This window comes from Ursus arctos, unplaced genomic scaffold, assembly GCF_023065955.2.
Source record: "Ursus arctos isolate Adak ecotype North America unplaced genomic scaffold, UrsArc2.0 scaffold_30, whole genome shotgun sequence".
NCBI classification, from domain to species: domain Eukaryota; kingdom Metazoa; phylum Chordata; class Mammalia; order Carnivora; family Ursidae; genus Ursus; species Ursus arctos.
The window spans coordinates 25,623,336-25,648,325 of NW_026622986.1; the positions used below are offsets into that span (position 1 = coordinate 25,623,336).

General features: G+C 43.2%; 1 protein-coding gene and 1 non-coding gene across 2 annotated transcripts in view; both read right to left on the minus strand.

The window, feature by feature from the left end:
* The window catches only part of CAMK1D (calcium/calmodulin dependent protein kinase ID), a 412,299-nt gene that overhangs the window by 325,446 nt on the left and 61,863 nt on the right, over window positions 1-24,990 (minus strand). The gene's annotated exons all lie outside the window — the stretch shown is intronic.
* Window positions 8,157-8,286, minus strand: LOC113241162 (U6atac minor spliceosomal RNA). Its single transcript, XR_003311474.1, has one exon. It is a non-coding gene; the product is annotated as a U6atac minor spliceosomal RNA (small nuclear RNA).

The window sequence follows — 24,990 nt, forward strand, 5'->3', positions numbered from 1 at the left end:
ATCTGCCAGGAATAACAAAGTTCTGTGAGAACTGATTATATAAAAAGACTTAAAAGAAAAATTAAACATGTGCATCTTCCAAATCCCTTGAAAGGGTCAGTTCAACTAAATTTTTCTCCACGTAAAATAAAACGTTATTTTCTCCAGAAGCTGCAAATTTAAAAACCGGATTCTTAAAACCGTATTAAATAATATTATACTATAAGCACGTTTGCCAAAGCATTTTATTATATTAGCTTTTCCTGGAAAAATTTCTCGGGGTTCCCACTTAGTAAGCAGTTGTTAGGTAGCTTTTTGTTTAAGAACTAGTAATTCCTGTGAAAGGTGTGTCTTTTATTTTCCAGATCTGTGGCAGAAGGTGGCCAACCAAATAAGGGAATATTATGCAAATGTTGCCTTTCTTGGCTCTGCCCCAGCGAAAGCAGTGATGGTAATGCCAGCAGCCTGCCCACCGCTAAGGGAAAGCCTGGCTCAGAGGGAAGAGTTAACTGTGAGTGAGTTACTTATACAGGCTGAAACCCAGAGGCTTTTAAGTAGGAAAAGGGGAGGGTGCGGGGGAGGGGGGGGGGCTCTATCTTCTAACCTAGAAGGCTGGATTCATTTTGGGAGTGTAAAAATGCTGGGTGGTTTTTCTCTCCCTAAATAGAAACAAGGCCATGTTCCCACTTCAGAGAAGCTCCTTCGGCTCAGTGGGACCCTGGGCTTCAAGGGTCCCAGAAACATAATGCGCTCCTGCCCTCTGCACCACTAGCCCTCTCCTCGCCCGCCTCCTTGGTATCAGGGGACCTGCAGGTCCTCATTCCCTGCAAATGTCTCCCTAGGGAGAAGTTGACTTCATTTCCATCAGCATTAATGACCCACCTTTCCAGCACGATGCTTTGCGGGCTGCACCGAGCAGATGAGATTTGGTTAAGAGACTGCTAAATCGTGAATAAAGAGAGGCACCACCAGCCCTCCAATACCTCATTATTCGCTCGCCTGAATCCAATAAGAAAAACAACCACACGAAAGGAAAGAATGACAAAGACTGAGGCTAATTCTCAAGGCTTCTGGAAATTCTGGTTCAGAAGGGGGGGGGCGGGTGTGGTCTGGGATTTGGGTGTAGACCAGACTTAGGGCCCCTGTAAGCCTAAACCACGGCACGTGTTCCCGCCGCGTGGCTGGAGCAGGGAGGTCACGGGCGGGAAAGGCACCCACCAGTGGCCACCTCGGCCCTGGAAAATGCAGGACAACACTCCCTCCTTGCCTCTGGGCTGCCAAACAGACTCCAGGCTCATACTGTCCTCAGCCCCAAGCCTGCTGCCCTGGGAAACCTCTCCTCCCACACAGGGGACCCCCGAGTCATCCCGCATTCAGCTCTCCTCTGCAGCTGGAAATCAGCCTCGCTGCAACACATGCTCACAAAGTTCTGGGTCCACCTTTGCCACAGGAGCCTACAATCTGGCTTTTTATTTCTCCCTAATCATACTTCACCATTTTAAAAGCATTCTAAAAAAATATTTGAACAGGAGCGCCTGGCTGGCTCAGTCGGTTGAGCATCCAACTCTTGGTTTTGGCTCAGGTCAAGACCTCGGGGTTGGGGGATGAAACCCCGAGATGGGCTCCCCATTTAGCGTGGAGTCTGCTTGAGAATCTCTCTCTCCCTTCTCCCTCTGCCCCTCCCCCTGCTTCCATACTCTCACTCTCTCTCTCAAAATAAATAAATAAATCTTTAAAATAATATTTGAACAAAATCAGCAGATCATATGAATGACATGACAATGTCAACATCCTGGTTGTGATACTGTGTTATTCTTTGGTCAGAAAAATTTCCTCCATTGGGGGAAACTGTATAAAGGGTCCACAGGATCTCTCTGTATTATTCCTTATAACTTCATGTAAATCTACAATTACCTCAATCAAATTATCAAATTTCAATTTTCAAAAACGCCAAAGAACATATTTTATAAGCTTCACGTGAATAAAGACCAATCAAGAGGTCATCCCACTCACAGATGCTCCTACAAAGTGAGCCTGGCTTCTAGTAGATGCTTCTGGAATATGCATATTCAACAAGTATGTATGCCATCCCTCAGTGTGCCGGTCACTGTACCAGGCACTACAGGGTCTGTCTCAACTGATGTTCTCAGAAAGTGAACAGTGATCAGAGAAAAGTCATTGAGGGCGGCCCTGGTGTAACTGACAATTTCATTATTTTTAACAGAAGTAAAGATATTTAGGCACACGCTAAGCAACTGCACTGTTTGGGTTCAGACATTGCTCAAGTCACAATTCATCAATGCCCAGAGTCCCACCTGTCAAGAAAACACAAGGGTGGGTTCCCAACCACCAACTCACTACTTGCTACACACTTCAACATGGCAGCCTCTTTCCGTTCCTTCTGCTCCGCGCGGATTTATGAGCAAGTTTCTCAAGTGTCTGAAGGGGAAACACAGTACTTGGTTTGCTTAAAAATAAGTTACCAAAACCTGGCGTGCCTTTTAGCAGGAAAGTTCCAGAGATCTTAAACAAGAAAATGTGCTCCTGGCCATGACAATCCTCATCCAAAGCCTTGCTTTGTTTGGTGCTGTTGTTTGTCTAGACCAGATACAGGTCTCCATTCGTGTCAACAGCCCTTCGGAGCTATCACAGCGACCATCCTGTAACTCAGAGGGGCCAAAGGCACAATCCCAGGCACAGATTCTTCTCAAAGGGCCGAGGTTGAAGGGACTGACAATCTTCCTTCATATATTTAGAGCAGGTTTTTTTTGTACTTACCAAAGTATTTCTAATCCATTATCTCATTTGCTCCTTACAATACTTGTCAATAATTTTGTATGAAGAAATGAAAGCTAACTCAAATATCTGTCAATTCTTGGTTACTCAGGAACTGATGATTCACGATTATGTTAGCCTTTTTTGGGCCTCCTCCTATCTTACAGGACATTTTACCATCTTTCTACCAGTGGACAGGCAGTAGTTTGGAAGAGAAACAATGAGTCTTCAGTCAGAGAGGTGAGGTTAGAGCCCAGTTCCATGACTCAGTGGGTGGCCCTGCATTAGCCTCCCTGCACCTCTGTCTCTTCATCTAGAACAAGGGGGTAATACCCACATGGACGGGCTGAAGCAATGATTAAATAAGATACCTAGATAGAGCATGTGGTGATTGCTCACAATGTTACCTCTTCTGTCAAAAGTTGGTTTTAAAATAAAATTGGTTCCACAGAAACAAGAACTAACAACCAAAGTGAAATTTTTTGATTATCAAAGAATTTACATTACCTACAAGAATCCCTGAATTCATGGGCAGTTGAGGATCATCTGTAATTAGTAGCTGCTACAGAAATGCCCAGATGAGCAGGATTTCTTTTTTACTTTCATTGCTCTGAGTTAGTAAAGAAATGTTGTCCCATTATCTTACCCTTCAATAAGAAAGCCACCATCAAAGCTCTGCATGTAACTAAAATCCACAGAACATGAAGTACAGTGTGTTCTCATGAGAAGTCCACATTTTAGCTGTACACACAGATGCAGAATTTAGGAATGATGATTCCCTGCTCAATGTCCAGAGTGACTGGGGAACGGGTGTGCTGTTTAATCTAAACTGCTTGAGAGAATGACCTTATAAACCATATATAAGTGGCCAAATTTCAAAGAATATCAAACATGACAAAACATGTTTGGGGTGAACACATTGACCACTCCCTTCCGCCCTGCCCAACATTAGCCACTAATACTAAACTTCTCAAATTATAGTATGTGTGTCAGGAAGTAGGTGGAGCCACAAGGTGACAATGGTACATCTTCCTAGAACATCGGTGTTTCTCAGCAGGAGTCGGTGAAACACCCAGAGACGCCCGAGTTCATGTGTTTACCACTCTCTGCACTTGAGAGTACTCAGGGGAAGGCTTAAACGCACTATTGAGGGGTGCCTGGCTGGCTCAGGCAGCAGAGCAGGCAACTCGTGCTCTCAGGGTTGTGAATTCAAGCCCTATGTTGGGCATGGAGCCTACTGGAAGGAAGGAAGGAAGGAAGGAAGGAAGGAAGGAAGGAAGGAAGGAAGGAAGGAAGGCAGGCAGGCAGGCACAGCACTGAGGGTGAGGGAAAATACCAACTTACTGAACACCCATCTACCAAGGTGGGTGCTAGGTGTTTGCACATCAATCAACTTAATTCCTCACTGAGTCATTCAACAATCATAGGAAGAAGACAGGGAACAGCCAGTGACTTTTATTACTGTTTTGAGATATATTTTAACTAAGCTTTTGGAGCCCAGCTCTGCATTAATATCACATCCTTCAAGTCATGGGCCCTAGGTTGGGGGAAAAAAAAAAAGCACCAGGAATTTGGTAGTGAAAACACCAGCAGCAACCTCAGACAAGAGAAAATCGGTTGATATAGATACAAAATGTGCTGGTGGGTTATGAATTTTGTTTACTTAAAAGGGGCAACTTCTGAATATAACCATATGACCAAATTTACTAATAAATACTAATAAGCACCAACACGTGATACATTTATACACATATAATATTTTGTTAAAAACCTCTTAGAGGGGCACCTGGGTGGCTCAGTCATTAAGCATCTGACTTGGGCTCAGGTTGTGATCTGGGGGCCTTGAATGGAGCCCTCCACCTCCCAGCAGGGAGTCTGCTTCTCCCTTTCCCTAATAAATAAATAAAATCTTAAAAAAAAAAAAAAACAAACAAACATAAAACCTCTTAAAGCTTATTTTGTTTCCCTAACCCAATCAGGCAGGAAATAAGTTTGCTCCTGACACAAATTTCAGCTGCTGTTTGCAAACAGAATTTTGCCAAGAGATGCACCCTCTTTGGTGTGATGTGCACCACTTCTCCCCAGCCCACTCAGAATGTCCGTTGTCCATGCTGCTGCTAAGTGCTGCCCTCTGACTTCTTCTCACCAACATGAAAGGACCCCATTACTGCCACCGGTTACAAATAAAAGCTCCTTGACTCAAATTGGCCTGTTGAGCCTGTTGGGCCTGTCCTCTAATTCACTGCCTGTTGAAAAACACACACGACACAGAAATCACCTGTCGTGAACTCTGATGCAATATACAAATATCGGCTGTTTTTGTTGTCCTCTTGACTATTGTATTTTACACCCATTCTGTCGGACTGCCTTGAGACTCCCACAAATATGGTCAAATGCCCAGCAGCAGTTTAAAAAACTCTTAGGAGGCCAAACTGTCAATGCAGTAAAATATGAAAAATTTGTCATGAAATTAACAGAATTTGGGCTTTGGCGGAACACGAAAACTGTCCGAAACATTCACCCATCTTTCGCTGACTCAGCAAGGAGCCAGGGATCATGCTGTGTGCAGAAGATATAAGAAGTGTTGGCTGAGAATATTCAGGCAAAGTGGACACCAGAGAACAGTTTACTGTGTGGTTAGAAAACGGAGTTGCTTCCAAGAAAAGCAATTCTTTGGTTTCTGTGACGGGCAACAAACTTCTTCCTCCAAAGCTCCTGTGGCAAAGCAATGCAGTCTCCACCTGGTGTGGCTAGTCTTCTAGTAGAAGCATGGAGGGACCACAGTCGTGGGGAAGAACACCCCCAAAATTAAGAGAGATTTGACAGGCTGCTCCACTGTTTTGGACACGCTTACTCTACAAACATCCCTCCACACAGCAAAAGGCATCAGAGAATTGGCTCCATCGTCCTTTCTCACCTTTGCATCCCTGTGGTTCTTATTTCCTCTCTGGAAATGAACTTCGGAAAGAAAACACAACCTAGCGTGAGCACTGGACATAGACCCTCACGGTGCCCAGATTCCCTGCACCACACTTGCGCGTAGCCGCATAATGAACTTCACTCCCTGCAAGGTGGCCTGGCTGTGCTAGCGATGGATGCTGCGAACAGTCACACCATTGGGGAGCGGGTCTGGTGACTCCCACAGCCAGGCCCAGGGAGGTCACACACCCCTGTAAGGCCAGGACAGGCGGCAGAGTAAAAGAGCTCACCTACCAAGAAGCAGAGGCCACATCCTCCTGAGTTTGCCCAGAGATTCCAAGAGAGAACGGCTTTGACAAAGTCTCCAAATGGCCAGTCCTCCAGATGGCCCAAGTCTCTTAAGCAGTGGGCAACAGGAAAACACACTGGCAAGCCCCCATGGCTATCACCTCTCCACGCATCCCCTAGGATGACAGAGGGCCCCTGGGACCTCTGAGCTTTTCCCTACTATTCTAGAGAGAGCACTTTATTGGTATCATAAAATAAGGATCTGCATTACTCTGGTTTTTTGTTTTTTTTTTTTTTGACTTAAATCTGACTTCTTGTGTTTTCTTAACTAAATCACAAACTTACGATTGTTTGTGAATATGCTGGCTCCAGCTAGATCCGTATTTTGTTCTTTGGTTGCCAAAGGGGTCTTTGCTCCCAATTCTGGCTGCCACTCTTTGTGCTTTTATTCCGTCAAATTGGAGCAAGACTTAAGCAGTGGGAGAAGTGGAGATGTGAGAAGCACGTTGACCGTCACAATTTCCTGCAGGCCTTTGATCTCTGTTTCTCCAGTTTCACCAAAATTTAATGGAACTGAAAGGAACAGAGAGAAAAAAAAAAACCTCTCCCTTTAAAAAATCATGTCATCATTGAAATTTTAAAAAATAACCGTATTAATATTTCATCTGATTCAGAAACAGTGAAAGAGAAATCTGCCAGTAAAAGACCAGAATGAGGGGGAAAAAAAAAACAGAGGAGAAATGTTGCAAATGTCTACATCATTTACCGTGGGAACATCTCTATAGCATTTTCAGAAAATAATTGTCTTGAAGATAACATGGAACGTGAGCATTATGGGGGGGGGGTGTTGTGCGTGTTTCAATTTTCTATAGCTAATATGTCACAGTAAAGGGACGATTTACATTTAACCACTTTCTGAGTGGAAAAAAATAACAGACTTGTCAGAGTAATATCTTGTCTGTTTAATAACCTATGGTTATAGTCACAAATCATAGAGATAACATGATCCCCGATACAGCCCCACTGTTGTGAAGACAACTATAACGGTCAAATCTACTTTTGATTTATTCACCCAAATCTGGTCTCCTGCCAATGTAGTAGTAGATTGGGGTACAGTGACTGCTAAAACGTATTTATTTCTTTATTTGAAACTTAACTGAAGGGATAATGAGATTATGGTAAAATGACATCCTGAGCACTGTAGCCAAAGAATGAAAGTGAGAATATACCCCATTTTATTACCCTATGTGCAACAATATTACACACAAACACGGCTCGAACTTGCAGGAATAGAGATCAGCAGTTAACCTCCCTCCTGACCTCAGCAGGGAGTGCTCTCACCTCCTTCCCCAGGGCCCAGCAGCATGAGGCTTCTCCCCCTCGTTCATCATCTCCTTGCTGTCTGTCCCTTCAAGCCGCTCCATGAAAGCTTGGACCTTAAGGCTCCCACTGACAGCACCTAAAATAGTGCCTGGCACATTAGCCTGGCAGACCGGTTCAGCAAGCACCTGCAATTGAATGACTGAACTTGAGAGCTTCTGAGAAAGGAAATGGAGTGGATGACCTCACCCTTTCATGATGCATTCCAACCGGCTTCACTCTGCCACCTGCTCATGGTCTAGTTCAATGTTAAGGGGCATGCCCAGATAGATTTACTTTTGTTGGTGGGTTGTCTTCTGCATGATTCCAAAAGCCAACACAATATAAAAAGATACATGCAGACGGAGCCATTCCTACACCTCTCCCAACCACTACGTTCCCTGCTGACTGCTATAGATTCGCATCGGTATTCGTTTCTTGTTTATCTTTCCACCGTTTCTCTATGAAAATATAAGCAAATTCCCTTATATACCTCCAGATCCCCACCTTTCTTACATAAAGGTACCAGAGTCTATACACCAGTCTCCAGCTTGTTTCTTTCACGTGGCAAGGTACCTGCACACCATTCCACGTCAGAACACATATCATCACTCTCTTTTAACAACCACACAGCACCCGCTGCACACGGACACCATCCTTCAACCACCGCCTCACAGACTGCCGCACATCTGGTAGTTTCTGCAGCTCTGGTGTTACACGCAAGGCTCCAATGCTAACCTTGTGTAGATGTCACCCCAGTATGCGTGCAGGTGTGTGTGGGGGGGAGACTCCCAGAACAGGACATCTGTAATGTTGGTTTACACTGTAGGGTTGTTAAGAAATATTGTTAGACGCTGTAAAGAGGTGGTGATAGCTTCAATGTACGTGTGTGCTACAGGGCACTAGAATTTTTTTCCATTCTTGTCAAGGGTAGTGCTAACCTGATTCTTCACTTTCATAAAACACAGACCCTTTGAAATTTTAAATCAATGCAGCATCCCCCAATGGTAGCCAGAGTTCAGTTTCCCTATGCTACTTCCATCCATCAATTTTCTAGGCTAACAGATTTTCCCTCTAGTAACCTATTAGAGGAAAACAGGCCCTCTAAAAAAGCCTTGAAAGCCTAGTTAATATGGGTGAAATTAAATTTTTATAAGAGTATTCAGGGATTCTAAATCAGCAGCAAATACTTTCTTTTCATCACAATACCTAAAATGACATGGAAAGAAAAACATAAATGAATATTTAAAAACCTTATTCATTCCAATGCAGGGGACCCCCAAAAGTAGTTGATATTCTCAGAGTTTTTTTAGTAATTCATGACTTTTTTTTTTCACAGTGACAACCTAAAATTAGAAAATGATGCCTATTTGCAGAATTAATGAAAAGGTCCTTTTCCCATCCCTCCTAGAGAAGGCATAAGGAAACAACATACTTTCACATGAGAATCTCAGCTCTCAGGAAGCTGACCCTCTGGCTTAGAATATTACAGTCAAGGAGCACAAAAGCAATGATCTCCTTTTGTTCCAGCATATACTTTGCTAAATACAAATACACTAGACTCTATTCCTTTGTTTGATAGTTTTGTATGATCCGTTTAATACACTTCAAAACCATGTGTCATGGCCAGTATGAAGTTGTCTTTGTGTTCATGAATATAAACCCATTCTAGGGACAGTTAGTTACCTTAATAGATAACTCATCAAGACATGTTCAAGAATATTTTTAGCTGCTTTATTCACAATAGCCCCAAACTGGAAATAATCAAATATCTACCAAGTATAGAATGGGTATCTAAATTTCATACAATGGAATACTACAGAGCAATGGGGGGGAAAATGAACAATTTATACAACATGAAGGAATCTTGCAAAACTTAAGTATGATTCCATTATATGGAATTAAAATCAGCAAAACTAATTTGTGGTGACAGAGGTCAGAACAGAGATTACATTTGGGAAGGAAGGGCATTGTTCTGACTGGGGAAAAGGGTACCACGGAGCTTTCAAGGGTGCTGGAAATGGTCTACATCTTGATCTAGGGGGTCCTTACATGGGTTAAAAAATTCTGAGATTTGTCATCTTTATTATATGTAAATTATATCTCCGTATCCTGAGCTGGTCAGCTAGCACCCTGACCAAGAAGTCCTTACTCCAGGGGTGCCTGAGTGGCTCAGTCGTTAAGGTCTGCCTTCAGCTCAGGGCATGATCCTGGAGTCCTGGGATCAAGCCCCACATCAGGCTCCTCCACTGGGAGCCTATTTCTTCCTCTCCCACTCCCCCTGCCTATTCCCTCTGTTGCTGGCTGTCTCTCTCTCTCTCTGTCAAATAAATAAATAAAATCTTTTAAAAAATAAAGAAAGAAAGAAGTCCTTACTCCAGGAGCAGCCAACTAGAACCACTTCTGTTATCTATATTTGAGTAATATTAGCTCCTCTGTTAACTAGCAAAATTAATATGAGGAATGATTTTTTTTTCTTGATGAAATCAGTGGTTAATTAGCATGATGAGCATTAAGAATGGGGTAAAATAGTTTAGATGGTCTCTATCCTTGAACAGACAGGGTATAAGATTCCATCCAACAAGGCCTAGGGCCTGTACCCTTAGACTTGATCCCAAAATGGTCCAGCCATTGGTTTGGAGGATTTCTGGTCTGTCTGATGCCTATCATAAGGGAAATGGAATCCTGCTTTTGGAATATTGGCAACTTTGCTTCAAGGGAGGCTTTCATCCTAACTGGTGGTCAGAGCACCTAAGAGGACACAGAGCTGGGACTTCAGGTGACAGAACGGAACATACGGGCTAGATTCTGCCTGATTGCTAATACCCATTTGTTTAAGAAGTGTCTTGATGCTGAATTTGTTCAGAAACTTGGCTCTCATTGTAAGCTGGTCATGAGGCTGTAGGAGAATAGCCAATCCTCGCTCAACTGCAACTTTCTGGTGGCTACCATCCCTACCCCAAAAAACTGAAGAGTATGTATGACCAGTCTGGCTTAGTCCCATTGTCAACAAGTCTGGAGACTGTTAGAGCATGAAAATGTGCAGACATGCATGTCGGAGGGTGATACGTTTCGTTATGAACAAAATGAAGAATGCAACCAGAGGTGAGAAAAGCTGTATAAATGGGTATATGACAGCACAGCAACACCCAGAGAGAGACGCCAACCGGGGGGGGGGAGGGTTTCCAGCAGCACCCACAGCTCTTGAGGCTTGTATAGAGATATAGAAAATATGATCGTATCGGTGAACGACCCAAAATTAAACAAGATTAAAAGACTCGGAATTCTAAAACGTCTTGACAGGCTGATTTGGTGAACTAGATCTAACAAGATTAAATATACAATTAGGTGCACAAAAATTAACAACTCGGGACAAAAGGGACAAGGGTCAATGACAAAATCCATTATACTTGTTACATTTAAAACATCGGGGTTTTGGATAACAAGTTCGGGTTCAATGTGAATTGGAAGTATTTTATGGTCACCAAAAAGGTAATGCATATATTACATTTCAAAGAAAAAGTTTACTTTGAAAAGACGTAATGCAAACAGGTATTTGTACATCAATGTTCATATCAGCATTATTCACAAAAGCCAAAAGGGGGAAGCAACCCAAGGGTCCACTGACAGATGAATGGATAAATAAAATGGGACATATCCTTGGGACCCCCGGGTGACTCAGTTGGTTAAGAGTCTGCCTTTGGCTCAGGTCCTGATCCCAGGGTCCTGGGGTCGAGCCCCTCATTGTCAGGCTCCCTGCTCAGCAGGGAGTCTGCTTCTCCCTCTCCCTCTGCCCCTCCACTTGTGCTGTCTCTCTCTCTCAAATAAATACATAAATAAAAATCTTTTTTAAAAAGTTGGTACAGCCACTCTGGAAAACAGTGTGGAGGTCCCTTAAAAAGTTAAAAATTGAGCTACCCTATGATCCAGCCATTGCACTACAGGGTATTTACCCCAAAGATACAGGCATAGTGAAGAGAAGGGCCATATGCACCCCAATGTTCATAGCAGCATTATCCACAATAGTTAAATCGTGGAAGGAGCCGAGATGCCCTTCAACAGATGACTGGATTAAGAAGCTGTGGTCCATATATACAACGGAATATTACTCAGCTATCAAAAAGAACGAGTTCTCAACATTTGCTGCAACATGGACGGCACTGGAGGAGATAATGCTAAGTGAAATACGTCAAGCAGAGAAAGACAATTATCATATGGTTTCTCTCATCTATGGAACATAAGAACTAGGAAGATCGGTAGGGGAAGAAAGGGATAAAGAAAGGGGGGGTAATCAGAAGGGGGAATGAAGCATGAGAGACTATGGACTATGAGAAACAAACTGAGGGCTTCAGAGGGGAGGGGGGTGGGGGAATGGGATAGACTGGTGATGGGTAGTAAGGAGGGCACGTATTGCATGGTGCCCTGGGTGTTATACGCAACTAATGAATCATCGAACTTTACATCAAAAAAATAAATAAAAAATAAAAAGGCTGGCTGAGGGCAAAGCATAAGCTGACGCCCTGCAACCTCCCCCCAACCCCCCCTCTTGGGTGGGACGTGTGTGACATTCTTCCAGGAATCTCCCCACTGTCTTAATGTTGATTACTAGCTGGAGGAGAAAACAACCTTGCAAATGGCAAGGCCTCCGATATCTATGGCAAGTTCCTCTCTAGCATTATCTTGCAGGTTGTCTGTAGCCTATGAAAGGCCTTTTGAAACCTCCCTTTTCCTTACGTCCCCCAACTCCCAAGTGTATACTCAGCCACTCCTCAAGCCTTTGGTGCAGCGGCTCTTTCTGCCCACGGGTCCTGTCCCCGTGCTTTGATAAACCCCCATTTTGCACAAAATAAATAAATAAATAAATAAATAAATAAATAAAAATAAAAATGGAGCATATCCATTCAATGGAATATTATTCAGTCTTAAAAAGGAAGAAAATTCTGGTACCTGATACAACATGGATGAACCTTGGGGACATTATGCTAAGTGAAATACGCCAGACACAAAAAGGCAAATACTGTATGACTCCACTTAGTTGAGGTCCCTAGATTTAGTCTCATTCATAGACAGAAAGTAGAATGGTGGTTATCAGGGGCTGGTTAGCAGCAGTAGTGAGTGGGTAGAGTTTCAATCAGGGAAGATGAAAACGTCCTGGAGATGGATGGTGGAGGCACACTGTGAATGAACTTTATGCCACTGAGCTGTACACCTGAAAGTGGTTAAAATAGTAAATTTTATGTTACATATGTTTTACCACAATCTTTTTAAAATATTTTATTTATTTATTTATTTATCTATCTATCTATCTAGAGAGAGAGAGAGAGAGAGAAAGTGCGTGCGTGTAAGCGAGTAGAGGGAGGGGCAGAGAGAGGGAGAAAGAATCTCAAAGCAGACTCCCCGCTGACCGCAGAACCCAACATGGGCTCAGTCTCATGACCCTGAGATCATAACCTGAGCCAAAACCAAGACTGGGGCGCTTAACCAACTGAGCTACCAAGGCACCTCTGTTTTACCACAATTTTTTTAATGTCCATAAAAATGTAATGCAATCTTCCACTCCATTAATTTGAATAAAGGTTGTTGTCTGCACCATACTTTGCTCTCAGAATGTAGCCGAAAGCAAAGTATGCCTTCCATACTCTGTAAGACATAGGTAAATGCTGCCTACCCAACCCACCTGCTCTACCAGCCCCTGGTTCCTCCTTCCCTATCACACCAACTTCTTGGAACCTGGATGGCTCATCTCCCTCCATGAGGGGACTGCTGGTCACTTGTGAAAGGAAGAGGCTCCCAAAACAAGTGCTGCATCAAGTTCCCAATGTCTCTGCCCTGGTTCCTGGCATGTCCTGGGGCAAAAGGTCGGAGGAGCTGACTCCCGGGACACTCAGGGCATGGGCATCCCTTCAGAGAAGGCCGGAATTCCTCTACGTAACAAGTATTTCAGAAAGCCTTGGCTCTTCACCCCACTTCCTCTCTGCCCCCTCCCCAACACACACACACACTCACAAGCACACACACATGTGCACACACGCACACCCCATATCCTGAGTCTCTGCCTCCCAAATGCAAACAAGTGATTGGTATATTCATACATGCCATAAATATTCAGAGTTTGGGGGAAGTTTTGAAGTTGAATTTTTTCTAAAGATTTATCTATTCAGGGATGTGTACCTCATGAATGACAATATTTATTGAACAATACTATTACCAGAACTTATCTCATTTCTCTCTCTCCTCAAATAAATTAGTCTATGAAACTGAGACAGAGGGAAGGAGCCCACAAGGCACTCATGAGACTGGGGAATGCCAAGTCCCAAGAAGGTTACTGTAAGGGAGAAGAATCATTCACACTCTTGGTGTCCCTTTCTCTGTGGCTGTTCCTCCCTGTGTCCCCTCCCACCTCCTCCTCCACAGGGCAGGAAGGGAGACTTGCCTGGCTGGCTGGTTGGAATGGGAGGGCTGGATGCTCAGCCCCTTCTTCCTCTGTCCCTTGGGAGCCTGCTGGAAACCCATGTAAGGTTTCTCTCCTCCCTGCCTGGGGAGGAGGCCTGCAGTGGGCAGTGCCCCCTGATTTGGAAGTTCAGATTTCAGAAGCTCTTTATTGTCACATACCACCACCTCCAATTTAGCTTTTATTAGAAATAGTTATTACTTTGGTCTCCACCTGTCTGACTCCTCAACCCTAGTTCTCAACTGGTTCAGAGCACCAGTGAGAAGAGCCTGTCCCTAATCAGCCCTCATACCTCACACACATAACAAAGCGGCCCCAGGCAGGTTTGTGGGTGGAAGGCTAAGAGCCCGGGAAGTGGCTTCACAGGGACACCAGCACGTGCCAACAGGCCAGTGATCTCTGAGGCTGGAACACCAAGTTCCAATAGGCTGTGACTACAGGACTTTTTCACTCTTGTTCTGGAACAAAGGGACTTCCCCAGGACAGGTAACCTGAGAGACCCAGTATGCAGTCTCTCTGAAGAAAATACCAGAGTCTCAGAGAACAAAACAAAATGAAATCAGAAGGACTGTCCAAGTCCTCTTTGTAATTGTTAATGGCATTGAACATTTATGGAGCACAAAAAATGTAAGCCACACTTGGGCCTAAAACTCTCTCTCTGGCAAGTGCACAATCTACCTAACACTAGTTCTGCCCAACCCAGTGTGACACCCCCTTCCCACCTGTCTTGACTGATCCCATGAGTCAAGCAATTTCCACATTTCCATCTCATCATGCTAGAGAGCCATAGTTGAAGTCTATAAATTTTGTATCCTCCTTCTCTAAGAACAAGAGAGAAATGAACAGCATCAGGGCAGCACTTGGTTAAAGGTATTAAAACATGAACACTGAGCCTTAGAGACCACTCAGTCAGTACCATCCCTCATTCCCTACACGAAGCAACGGCGCTAACATAAAGTAAATCTGGCATATGACATGACCATACATAGGGAAGCCTGAACATGAACTGGATATGAGAGGATACTAAAGACATATTATTAATTGTGTTAGTTATGATAATGTTGTTTTGGTTACATGGGGAAATTTCTTCTTGCCTTCTTTCCTTCCTTCTTTTCTTTCTTGGGGGAATGGAGGGAATGGAAGGCCATATTATATTAGGGGTGGGATGTCAAGATATCTTTTTTTAAATTGAGATATAGTTGACGTACAACACTGTGAACATTTACGTGTACAACGTGTTGATTTGGTACCACCCTGGAGTCAGCTAACACCTCCACTGGTGTTACCTTCTTTTTTGTGCTAGAACATTTATGATCTAGTCTCTCAGGAACTTTCAAGTATATAATACAGTATGTTAACTCTAATCACCATGCTGTGCATTAGATTTCCCAGACCTTATTCATCTTCTCACTGTAAGTTTGTACCCTTTGACCAACATCTCCCCAATTCTCCCACCTCCTGCCCCTGGTAACCACCATTCTACACTCTGCTTCAACAAGTTTGGCTTTTTTTAGATTCCACAAGTAAGTTGTATCATATACTATTTGTCTTTCTCTGTCTGACTTATCTCACTTAACATAATGCCCTAGAGGTCTATCCATGTGGTCACATATAGCAGGATTTCCTTCTTTCTCATGACTCAATAATATTCCATTGAACATACAAACTACATCTTATATATCCAATCACATGTTGATGGACATTTAGTTGGTTTCCATGTCTTGGCTATTGCAAAATCGTGCAATAAAATATCTTTAATTTACTTTAAAATATCTTAGCGTTTTTTACAAATGGAATGAATAAGTGAATGAATAGCTGGCCTGACCCAGAGGACACACAGCTAGTTAGTGATGGGGTTGGTTAATAGTCCCGTGTCCTTCCTCAAATGTTTTACAAAAGACCATTTGCGAAGTATTATATCCTCGACACCAGAGCAGCTACTCAAGGTGACTGTAGCCATGTAGAGGGCCATTTGGGCTCTGCCCACTCAGCTTTGGAGGGGACCTGCAGCCTCCCAATCAGTGTGGCAAACTGAGCTTTGATTAAAAAAAGTTGCTAGGTCGGCCTTCTTCTCTGATCCAAATGACCAAGTAATGGCCACATAGCCATTAAACACTGGCCTGGGTGGACATTTGTTCCAAGTTTCTAAAACCATATCAGAGTACTAAGAAACTCAGTTCTTTCATAATGTAATAGCATGACCTAACAGAATTAGTGTATAATCACAAAGAATAACCATGAACTCCTTACTGTGTACCAGGAACTATTCTAAGCATTTGACAAGAATGATCTCAGTTAATCACCACAACCTCCAAGACATTATTGTCTCCATCATGTAGATGAAGTGAGTGGGGCACAGAGAGTTTAAGAAACTTGGCAAGCCCACAGGGCCCTGGGGGACAGAGTCAGCATTTTGGATGGCTTTGCCATACTTTCTCCTCATGGCCACACGCCATTTCCTCATAGTCACACCTAATGTTTTTCACTGGGAGAAATGGTCCAGGGATAATTCTTTCTCATTGCTGTCTTTAAAAATACTACAGAAGAATTGGGGCGCCTGGGTGGCTTAGTCAGTTAGGTGTCCGGCTCTTGGTTTCGGCTCAGGTCATGATCTCATGGGTGGTGGGATTGAGCCCCACTTCGGGCTCCACACTCAGTGGAGAGTCTGCTTGTCCTTCTTCCTCTGCTCCTCCCCCGCCCATACTAACTCTCTCTTTCTCTCTTGCTCTCTAAAATAAATAAATAAATCTTTTAAAAAATACTACAGAAGGTTAAAAACCAAAAGTAAAAGAGAAAAATAAAATCTGCCCCATAGGCCAATAAAAAGAGTCTGATTTCAGGAAAATCTTGTACTGTGTTTTCCCCATAAAAAATTCAAATTATTCACATGCTGTTTAACTCCCTTCATCAAACAAACCTGGGCAAGAAGTCGAGGCAGCTCTGCAATTTCTCCTCTAGAAAACTACCGGGCGGCTGCCCAGTGGGCAACAGAGGCCTGAGGCCGCCCATTCAGCCTCTCATCATGACGTGATAGAAAGCTGCCAGTCACTCCCTTGAAGGGTTCTGGGTGACTTTCTGCAGAAAAGTCTTCACACACACACACACACACAGGAAATAAAGGAGAATGCAGTCAACCTTCCAGTACCTTCACTATCTCTCGGTACTGAGAATAACTTCGAATGAATCAATTCCTTCTTTAATGTTGTGCCATCAAAGTTAAAATAAGACAAAAGACCAAAAATCAGATTCAAACAACCAATCCTAGAAAGGGGAAGGTATCTTAGGATGAACTGGGGAAACCACCACCTTGGGGTGGTGCTCAGCCCTGTTTCAGAGCCCCTCCCCCTCCATTAGTCCAATTATCCCAACAGGAATAAGTGAAGGGTGGCTCCTGTCATCGTAGAAGTCAGAATTCTCAACAGAAGTCAAAGTCAAATAAAGATACAGCACAGGTAGCATCTGAAGACATGGAGGGAAGGGGAGCCTAGAAACCAGATCAACACCAACCGAGTGGTCTAACTGCAAAGCTTTCAGTGAATGCGGGCATGGAGGTTGCCACAACGGGCTTTGATTACTAGAAGAGAAAGGATTTATATTGTGGCTACTATCCCTACTGGAAAAAAGCCGACCTTCCTCAAATATAAGCAGGCTGAATGATGAAGTTAATAATTGAGGCCAAGAAGCCGTATTTCCTATTGCAATAGAAATGAACACTGCTATCTACGAAGGACAAGAGCCTCTCCCACAGAGGAACTTTTCGTTCCTCCCCCAAATTTATTATCATTAAAACTAGTATTTGACATTCACCAAATGCCAACAACATGCCTATATCTGCTATTATGACTACATCATTAGTTCACCTCTGAACTGACTTTCCAAACATGGTTAACTTTGTCCTGGACAACAGGCAGGCACGAAGATAAGGAAGGCAATTAAGAGTTATGCTAACAATAAAAATAAAGTAGTGATAAAATTTTCTGCGTTGTCCAGGCATGGTTTGTGACTTTTATATTAAAAAGACTGGGAACCTCTTTTCTTGTTGTGACTACTGCAGACAAAGCAGATGTGGTTATTATAAATGGCTAAAAGGAAGTCAGGCAAAGAAAAGATCTTAGTCTCCGTCTAAAACTGTGTTAACACTGTAAGATGATGCTACTTGGAATACTCAGAGGAAAATCTGTCTACTCTGCAGCCCAATCATGTCTCCCCCTTTCTGGGCCATATTTCTTGAGCTCTGCATCTGACAGTCAGGATGGCAAGGCTGGCATGGAAGCCAGTCGATTGACAAAAGGAAGAAAGCCACAGGAAGCCCAGACAAAAATGGCTAGGTCTAACTCAACTCTAGTTGTGAAGAGTTCAAACTCGCAGGGTGGTTTCATTCCAGAATCCTCATGTTGCCTCATTTCAAGTATTTTTCCCCTCCAAGCCCCCGAGACCAGGGGAATGGACATTTCCATGGTTGTTCTCATGCCCAATGACCTGAACACAACACGTGGTTCCTGCCTCCAGGAAGGCAGTTACAATACTATATTGTAACTACTAATCCCTATGCTTGTCTGTCCCCTCCCCTGCCATTGCAGGGTCCTCAAAATGCGAGCGACATCATTCATCCACCTGTGTTTGACAGTAGCATCTGGCACACAGTGGACATCCATCATCTCTGTTCTATAAACAGTGACCAGATCTTATAAACAGACAATTCCTGAGAAGACTTTCTGCTCATAAATGTCCTTCCTACTGAAGCTGAAGCTGAAGTTTCACTATTGAGGGCTAATGGCTTTGGCTCTGTGGTCCAGAGTCCTTAACAAAATAGATCTCTTTGAAAGGGGTGTCCCTGTTCTCTCAACTGCTATGAGCTAGTATACAATGGGAGTAAAAGAAACCAGCTCAAAATCGAAGGGAAGTATTAGAAAAGAGAGAAACAGGGAGGAGAAGAGGAAAGAGTAAAGAACTGAGAAGAAAAGGGAAGGGGGAAAGGAGGCCAAGACATACCCTGCCTTCCTCAGAGCTTTGCCTAGAATATGCCATCACTGCCTCCTCTCCCCACAGAATTGTGGATGCTTCCAAGTATACTCACTTTTAAGGTGCTTCTTCCTGCAAATGAAGTGGAGGAAGGAGGTTTTCACTTTCCCCAAAATGCTCAACAATGGCTGAACATTCCTTTTTGATCTTCTCCTTGTTATAAAAGAAAACAAAGGAAGAGAAAAGGGCTCCACATATAACCTTCCACAACCTAAAAGAACAGAATGGGGTTGCCTGGCTGGCTCTCTTCGTGGAGCACGTGACTCTTCATCTTGGGGTTGTGAGTTCGAGCCCCACATTGGGTGTGGAGATTACTTAAAAATAAAATCTTTAAAATAAATGAGTAAATGAATGAATGAATGAAAAGAGCAGAATGATTCGACTTTACACATATGAAAACCCTGAAGGTGAATATTCAAGGTCTGGGTGGCAGCTACAGGGTGACTAAAACCGAAAGGGCTTTGCAGGTCCATCTGAATTAAACTATTAGCAGAATGAAGTTCCATTTTTGTATAATATTTAAGAAGAACCAAAGTTAGTTTTTTGTTTCTTTGTTTGTTTTATTTTTTAAAGTAATCTCTACAGTCAACGTGGGACTCGAACTCATGATTCTGAGATAAAGAGTCAGATGCTCTTCCAACTGAGGCAGCCAGGCACCCCGGGAACCAAAGCTTTAAGGAAAGCAAAGTACTAAAGACTCCTATAATAACTGAGCTTTTGGTTCAAATTTTATGGAGTTTTGGTCCATTCTAATTCATTAATAAGACCTGAAGAAATATTACCTGCTGCATTTTTATGCCATCAGAGAGATTACTTTCATAAACTTAAGAATAAATTGTGAACATGCATTTTTTTCACCTTTTTGTGCAAGAAAATTCATTTTATACAATTTCTAATCCATTCTGTGTTCTGTAGACTTTACTGAGATGGATTCTCATCAAGTGCTTCTCAGGTTATAGGGGGGTTTTCATTCCCATCTTTGAGTAGAATATGTAAAGTTTAGACTGAGGGGCAAAAAAAGAGTTTGGCTCTTGTCACACAAATTAAACAAACAACAACAACAAAACATACATATGAATGTATCCAAAAGGGCCAAGAATGGCAGGAGGAACAAAAAGGTCAAGCAACAGATATACTAGTTCATAAATGCCAGGTGACCCAAAAGCAACTCTTCTAAGGAGCTGCAAGAGATAGAAACCCAGGCCAGGGCAGCGCCAGCAAGCCTGTCCCCAGATTTAAAGAGACATTTCTGCTAGAAAGCAACACAAATCAGGCCACCACATTCTTTCCCATTTTTTTGAGAAAGACAAAATCTCGTCAGCATCTCTAGTGACAAAGACACAACAGAAGAAACAAAGTTAAGTCCTCGCCCACTCTCAGGACTCTGGGCCCATCGGATTCAAGCACAAAACACTCAGGAGGGCAGCTCTGCAGCCTGTTCACCTAGCAGATGTTCACGCTGACCACGCTAATGGAAGAGAGGAGGAAGAACGGTAAGAGCCAATATCCACAGTCATTATCACAATGAAGCCCTAAAACGCAGGCAAATAATAAAACACAGAACATTTCTGTCCTATCAATCCAAACTCCATAGCTCAACTAAATGGTGACAAAGCTTCCTGCAAACATAAAGGGATGTACATTCGCAGAATAGTTTTGAAAACGTGTGGCTCTTGCTGTCTGGTCTCCAGTCAATAAACGCACCATAGACGAACATTTTCAATAAATATTAAACCACGACACACAGCCATTCTGGTCTCTGAGATACAGTGTTTTTACCCGCAGAAAACACCTGTCGTAATAACTTCAAAAATGAGTTGCAGAAAAGAAAAATAATTTTACCCTGTGGTACACAGAACAATAGTCCTCAGACAGCCAGGCACTGGGACTGGGATAATAGCTCCTGGCAGACACAGACAAGAGTGCCTAACATCTGTCCTGCCCAGACTACGGTCTCCCATGCACCAAGAGTGCATGGCTCCGTTATAATAACTGGGAGCAGAAGGTAGGAAAGAATCCTGCAGCAGAAGCCTGGGGTCTTGGGAAAATACTGTGGAAAGCCAAAATCAAATAGAAGTATTATGTCTTTCTAAAACAAAACAAAACAAAAAAGATTAAAAAAATACATATATATATATATATATATATATATATATATATATATATATATATATATTGCTATCCAAGGGTGTGGTTTGTATTCGGTGTCCAAAGGCAAGTTTCTTGAGTTGCGGCTGCTAAACTAAAGTTAAAACTATCAACTAGTCACAACCTGGTGGACTGGAGCCAGGCAGGAAGGAAAGAGGCAGGCGTCCTCTATGTTATGGAGAAAAAAATCTAACACATCTCTACCACAATGCCTCAAACTTCAGAAGGAACGGGGAGAATTTTAAATCTCAGGGTTAATAATCCCTAGCATAACACCAAAAATGTAGACCCACTACCCCTGAGTGAGAGGTCAGCAGTTGTAGGCAAATTCCATTAAAATGTGTTAACTCCGGGGCACCTGGGTGGCATAGCGGTTGAGCGTCTGCCTTCGGCTCAGGGCGTGATCCCGGCGTTATGGGATCGAGCCCCACATCAGGCTCCTCCGCTATGAGCCTGCTTCTTCCTCTCCCACTCCCCCTGCTTGTGTTCCCTTTCTCGCTGGCTGTCTCTATCTCTGTCGAATAAATAAAAAATCTTTTAAAAAAAAATGTGTTAACTCCAAGATGAATGAAATGAATAGGAAAGGGGTCACAGCAGACAGGAATGTGCTCACAAGGAAAAGACAATGTTCAGGAACCTCTCCTCACGGAATTACCTGTGCTTAGAAAACAGGCTTTTAACTCTGGAAAACAGTATGGAGGTTCCTTAAGAAGTTAAAAATAGAACTACCCTACGACCCAGTAATTGCCCTGCTAGGTATTTATCCAAAGGGTACAAACATATAAACATTCGAAGGGGCATCTGCGCCCCAATGTTTATAGCAGCAGTGTCCACAATAGCCAAACTATGGAAAGAGCCCAGATGTCCATCGACAGATGAATGGATACAGAAGATGTGGTATATGCATACAACGACTATCACTCAGCCATCAAAAAGAATGAAATCTTGCCATTTGCAACATCATGGATGAACTAGAAGGTATTATGGCAAGCGAAATAAGTCAGTCAGAGAAAGACAAATACCATATGACTTCACTCATACGTGGAATTTAAGAAACTAAACAGATGAAACTAGCGGAAGGGATGGAAAAATAAAATAAGATGAAATCAGAGAGGGAGGCAAACCATAAGAGACACTTAACTTTAGGAAACAAACTGAAGGTTGCTGGAGGGGAGGTGGGTGTGGGGCTGGGGTAACTGGGTGATGAGCATTAAGGAGGGCACGAGATGTAATGAGCAGTGAGTATTTATTATATGCAACTGATGAATCACTAAATTCTACCCCTGAAACAAATAATACAGTATATGTTAACTAAATTGAATTTAAATTTAAAAAAAATTTTTTAAAGAAAACAGGCTTTTCTTAGAAGCTGAGTGTGCCATTTAGGAAAGGAACTGAATTAATGTCCTGGAGAATTATACCTTTTGCATCTTTCTAGGTCAGAGAGGACAACAGCCATATACAAAGTTTCATCAGGGCAGAGGATGAACAGGTCATTTACCCAATGTGAAGGAGAGTACCACAGGTAGACAAAAGATGCCAAGAGTGGCTCAGGGTGAGGATTCTTTTCCCAGGCAGATCTGTGAGCACTGGTCCAAAATGAAGAGGATGAGGACCGTTGCTCAGAGAGAAGGGCCAACGCCCTCGGCCACCAGAATAGTTCTGACACAGAGCAGGCTGTGCAGGAAAGAGGTAACAGAGTAAGGCCTGACTCCTATCTTTGCAAAGGCCTCTTACAAGGGTGGTCTTTGGCTGGGATCTGAGAAATTCGACTTGTAAAGTGTTCCCACCACTTTAGCTGATGAGAGTGGCTCGCTGTGCCTGTCTGTTTATGCAATCCATGTGGTTTATGCCCAAGTAGAACAAAAAGGCAAAGAAAAGGGAGAATGCACTCTCTCTCCCTGATGATGAGCTGGGACATTGGCCTTCTCCTGTCCTCAGACTGGGATTACACCACTAGCTCTCCTGGGTCTCCGGCTTCCTGACGGCAGATCATGGGGCCTCTCAGTCTCCTGCTGCAGGATTCTTTCCCACCTTCTGCTCCCAGTTATTATAACGGAGCCACGCACTCTTGATGCGTGGGAGACCATAGTCTGGGCAGGACAGATGTCAGTCTCTCATTATGACATAAGCCAATTCTTTATCATAAGTCCCTATCTATCCATCCATCCATCCATCCATCTCCTATTGGCTCTGTTTCTCTGGAGAACCTTCAGACAAGAGTATTACTTAATAGGTTTGAGAATATCACAAGGAAATTTTTTAACTTTTTAATTATGAATGAAGATTTGTTAATTTAGGATTTGCCTAAATTTTGCAATCCTCAGGCAATCACCTGTTAGATGCTATTATCCCTAAAGCCACCAGCTAATCTGGGCCAGTACTAAAGGCTCACAACTGATGAGAAGAAAAGCCTGGAATATGTAAGCCAGCACCCCAGCCTACCTCATAATTTTCACTGGATCCTAGCCTGCTCCAGGCCCCAGATAATGACAAGAGTGGCTAACTACTGGGCACCCATGATCTGGGCTCGATGCCAGACCCTTCTCACACATCACTGCAAAACCGCAAATCCTAAAGGACTCCCCTACTTTGCAGATGAGATTCAGAAAGGCCAAGTAACTAGTCACAAGTCACAAGTCAAGGTGGTGTGTCTGATTCCAAATAGCACACACTCTGTACCATCATGCTACGGTCAACTACAATTTAAGAAATATTCTAACAGACTGGGGTTTTAATTTAGTCTTTGGAAGAGAAAAAATTTAAGGCTGTTTATTAAGGTAAGAAAGCAATAGAAAAGTAAGAGAGCTTTTCTCTGTTGGTATATACAAAAATATTCAGTATTACTCCAGGCCTTTGCAAATACTAAGGGCACCCTGAGAAGGATGGCCCCATCCCAGGTCAGATCCCAAGGACCTAAGGAAAAGTTGCTGAAACTCATAACTGCACTTAGACAGACAACCTTCTAAGTGTCTCATTCTGTTTGAGTTGAAGGAAAAAAACTGTACTATGCCTACAAAGGCTTCCACAATGGGGAAAGAAAAAGGTTTTTGCGGAACATCTGCTTTCCTTCTGGAATTCTGGAATTTGGGTATATGCTAGGCAGAGGATGCCTACGTGATCAGCCCCCGATAAAAACCCTGGCCATTGAGTCTCTAACAAGGTCCTCTGGTAGACACTTCACATGTCACAACCCCGTCACTCTGAGTGTAGAGGCCAAGAGGCCCCACAGACTGCTGTCTGTAAACTGGGGAACCAGGAAAGCCATTGGTAAGATTCAGTCTAAATCCAAAGGCCTGAGAACCAGGAGCTCCAAGGTGCGAGGGCAGGAGGAGCTAGACATCCCAGCTCAAGAAGAGAGGGAGCAAATTCACCTTTCTGCTGTGTTTTTGTTCCATTCAGGCCTGCAGAATTAAACAAGGCCCACCCACATGGGGGAGGACAGTCTGCTTTACTCGTCTGATGATGCAAGTGCTAATCTCTTCCAGAAACATCCTCACAGACACACCCAGAAATAATGTTTTACCAGCTATCTGGGCATCGCTTAGCCCAGCCAAACTGACACATAAAATTACCTATCATAATATATGACTGCAAAGACTCTCTGAATCCATGATCTAGTTTTTCCTTCTTTTCTGTGGTTTTCATGCAGCGAATATACACAGAGTGCCAGCTTTCTGGTGAGCCGCATGTAAGGCATTTGGGGGAGATACCGAAGGTCCCAGTCTGCTTCAAATCACCTGGGACCTGAACAAGCATTCCAAAATTTCATGCATTGAAATGATCAGATTCTCGTTCTCTAGGCCCAATTTCATCCTTTGTAGACTAAATCACTAAGCAAAGTCAGGGGAGAGGACTATAAGAAAAGCCTAGACTACTTTGTTTGAAAAAGCAAATATTAAAAAAAAAAAAAAAAGCAAACCCTTAAGAATACAAAAACACTAATTCAAAAGGATATATGCACCCCGACAGTATACCAGCATTATTCACAATAGCCGTGATACAGAAGCAGCCCAAGCGTCCACCGGTTTAGGAATAGATAAGAGAAG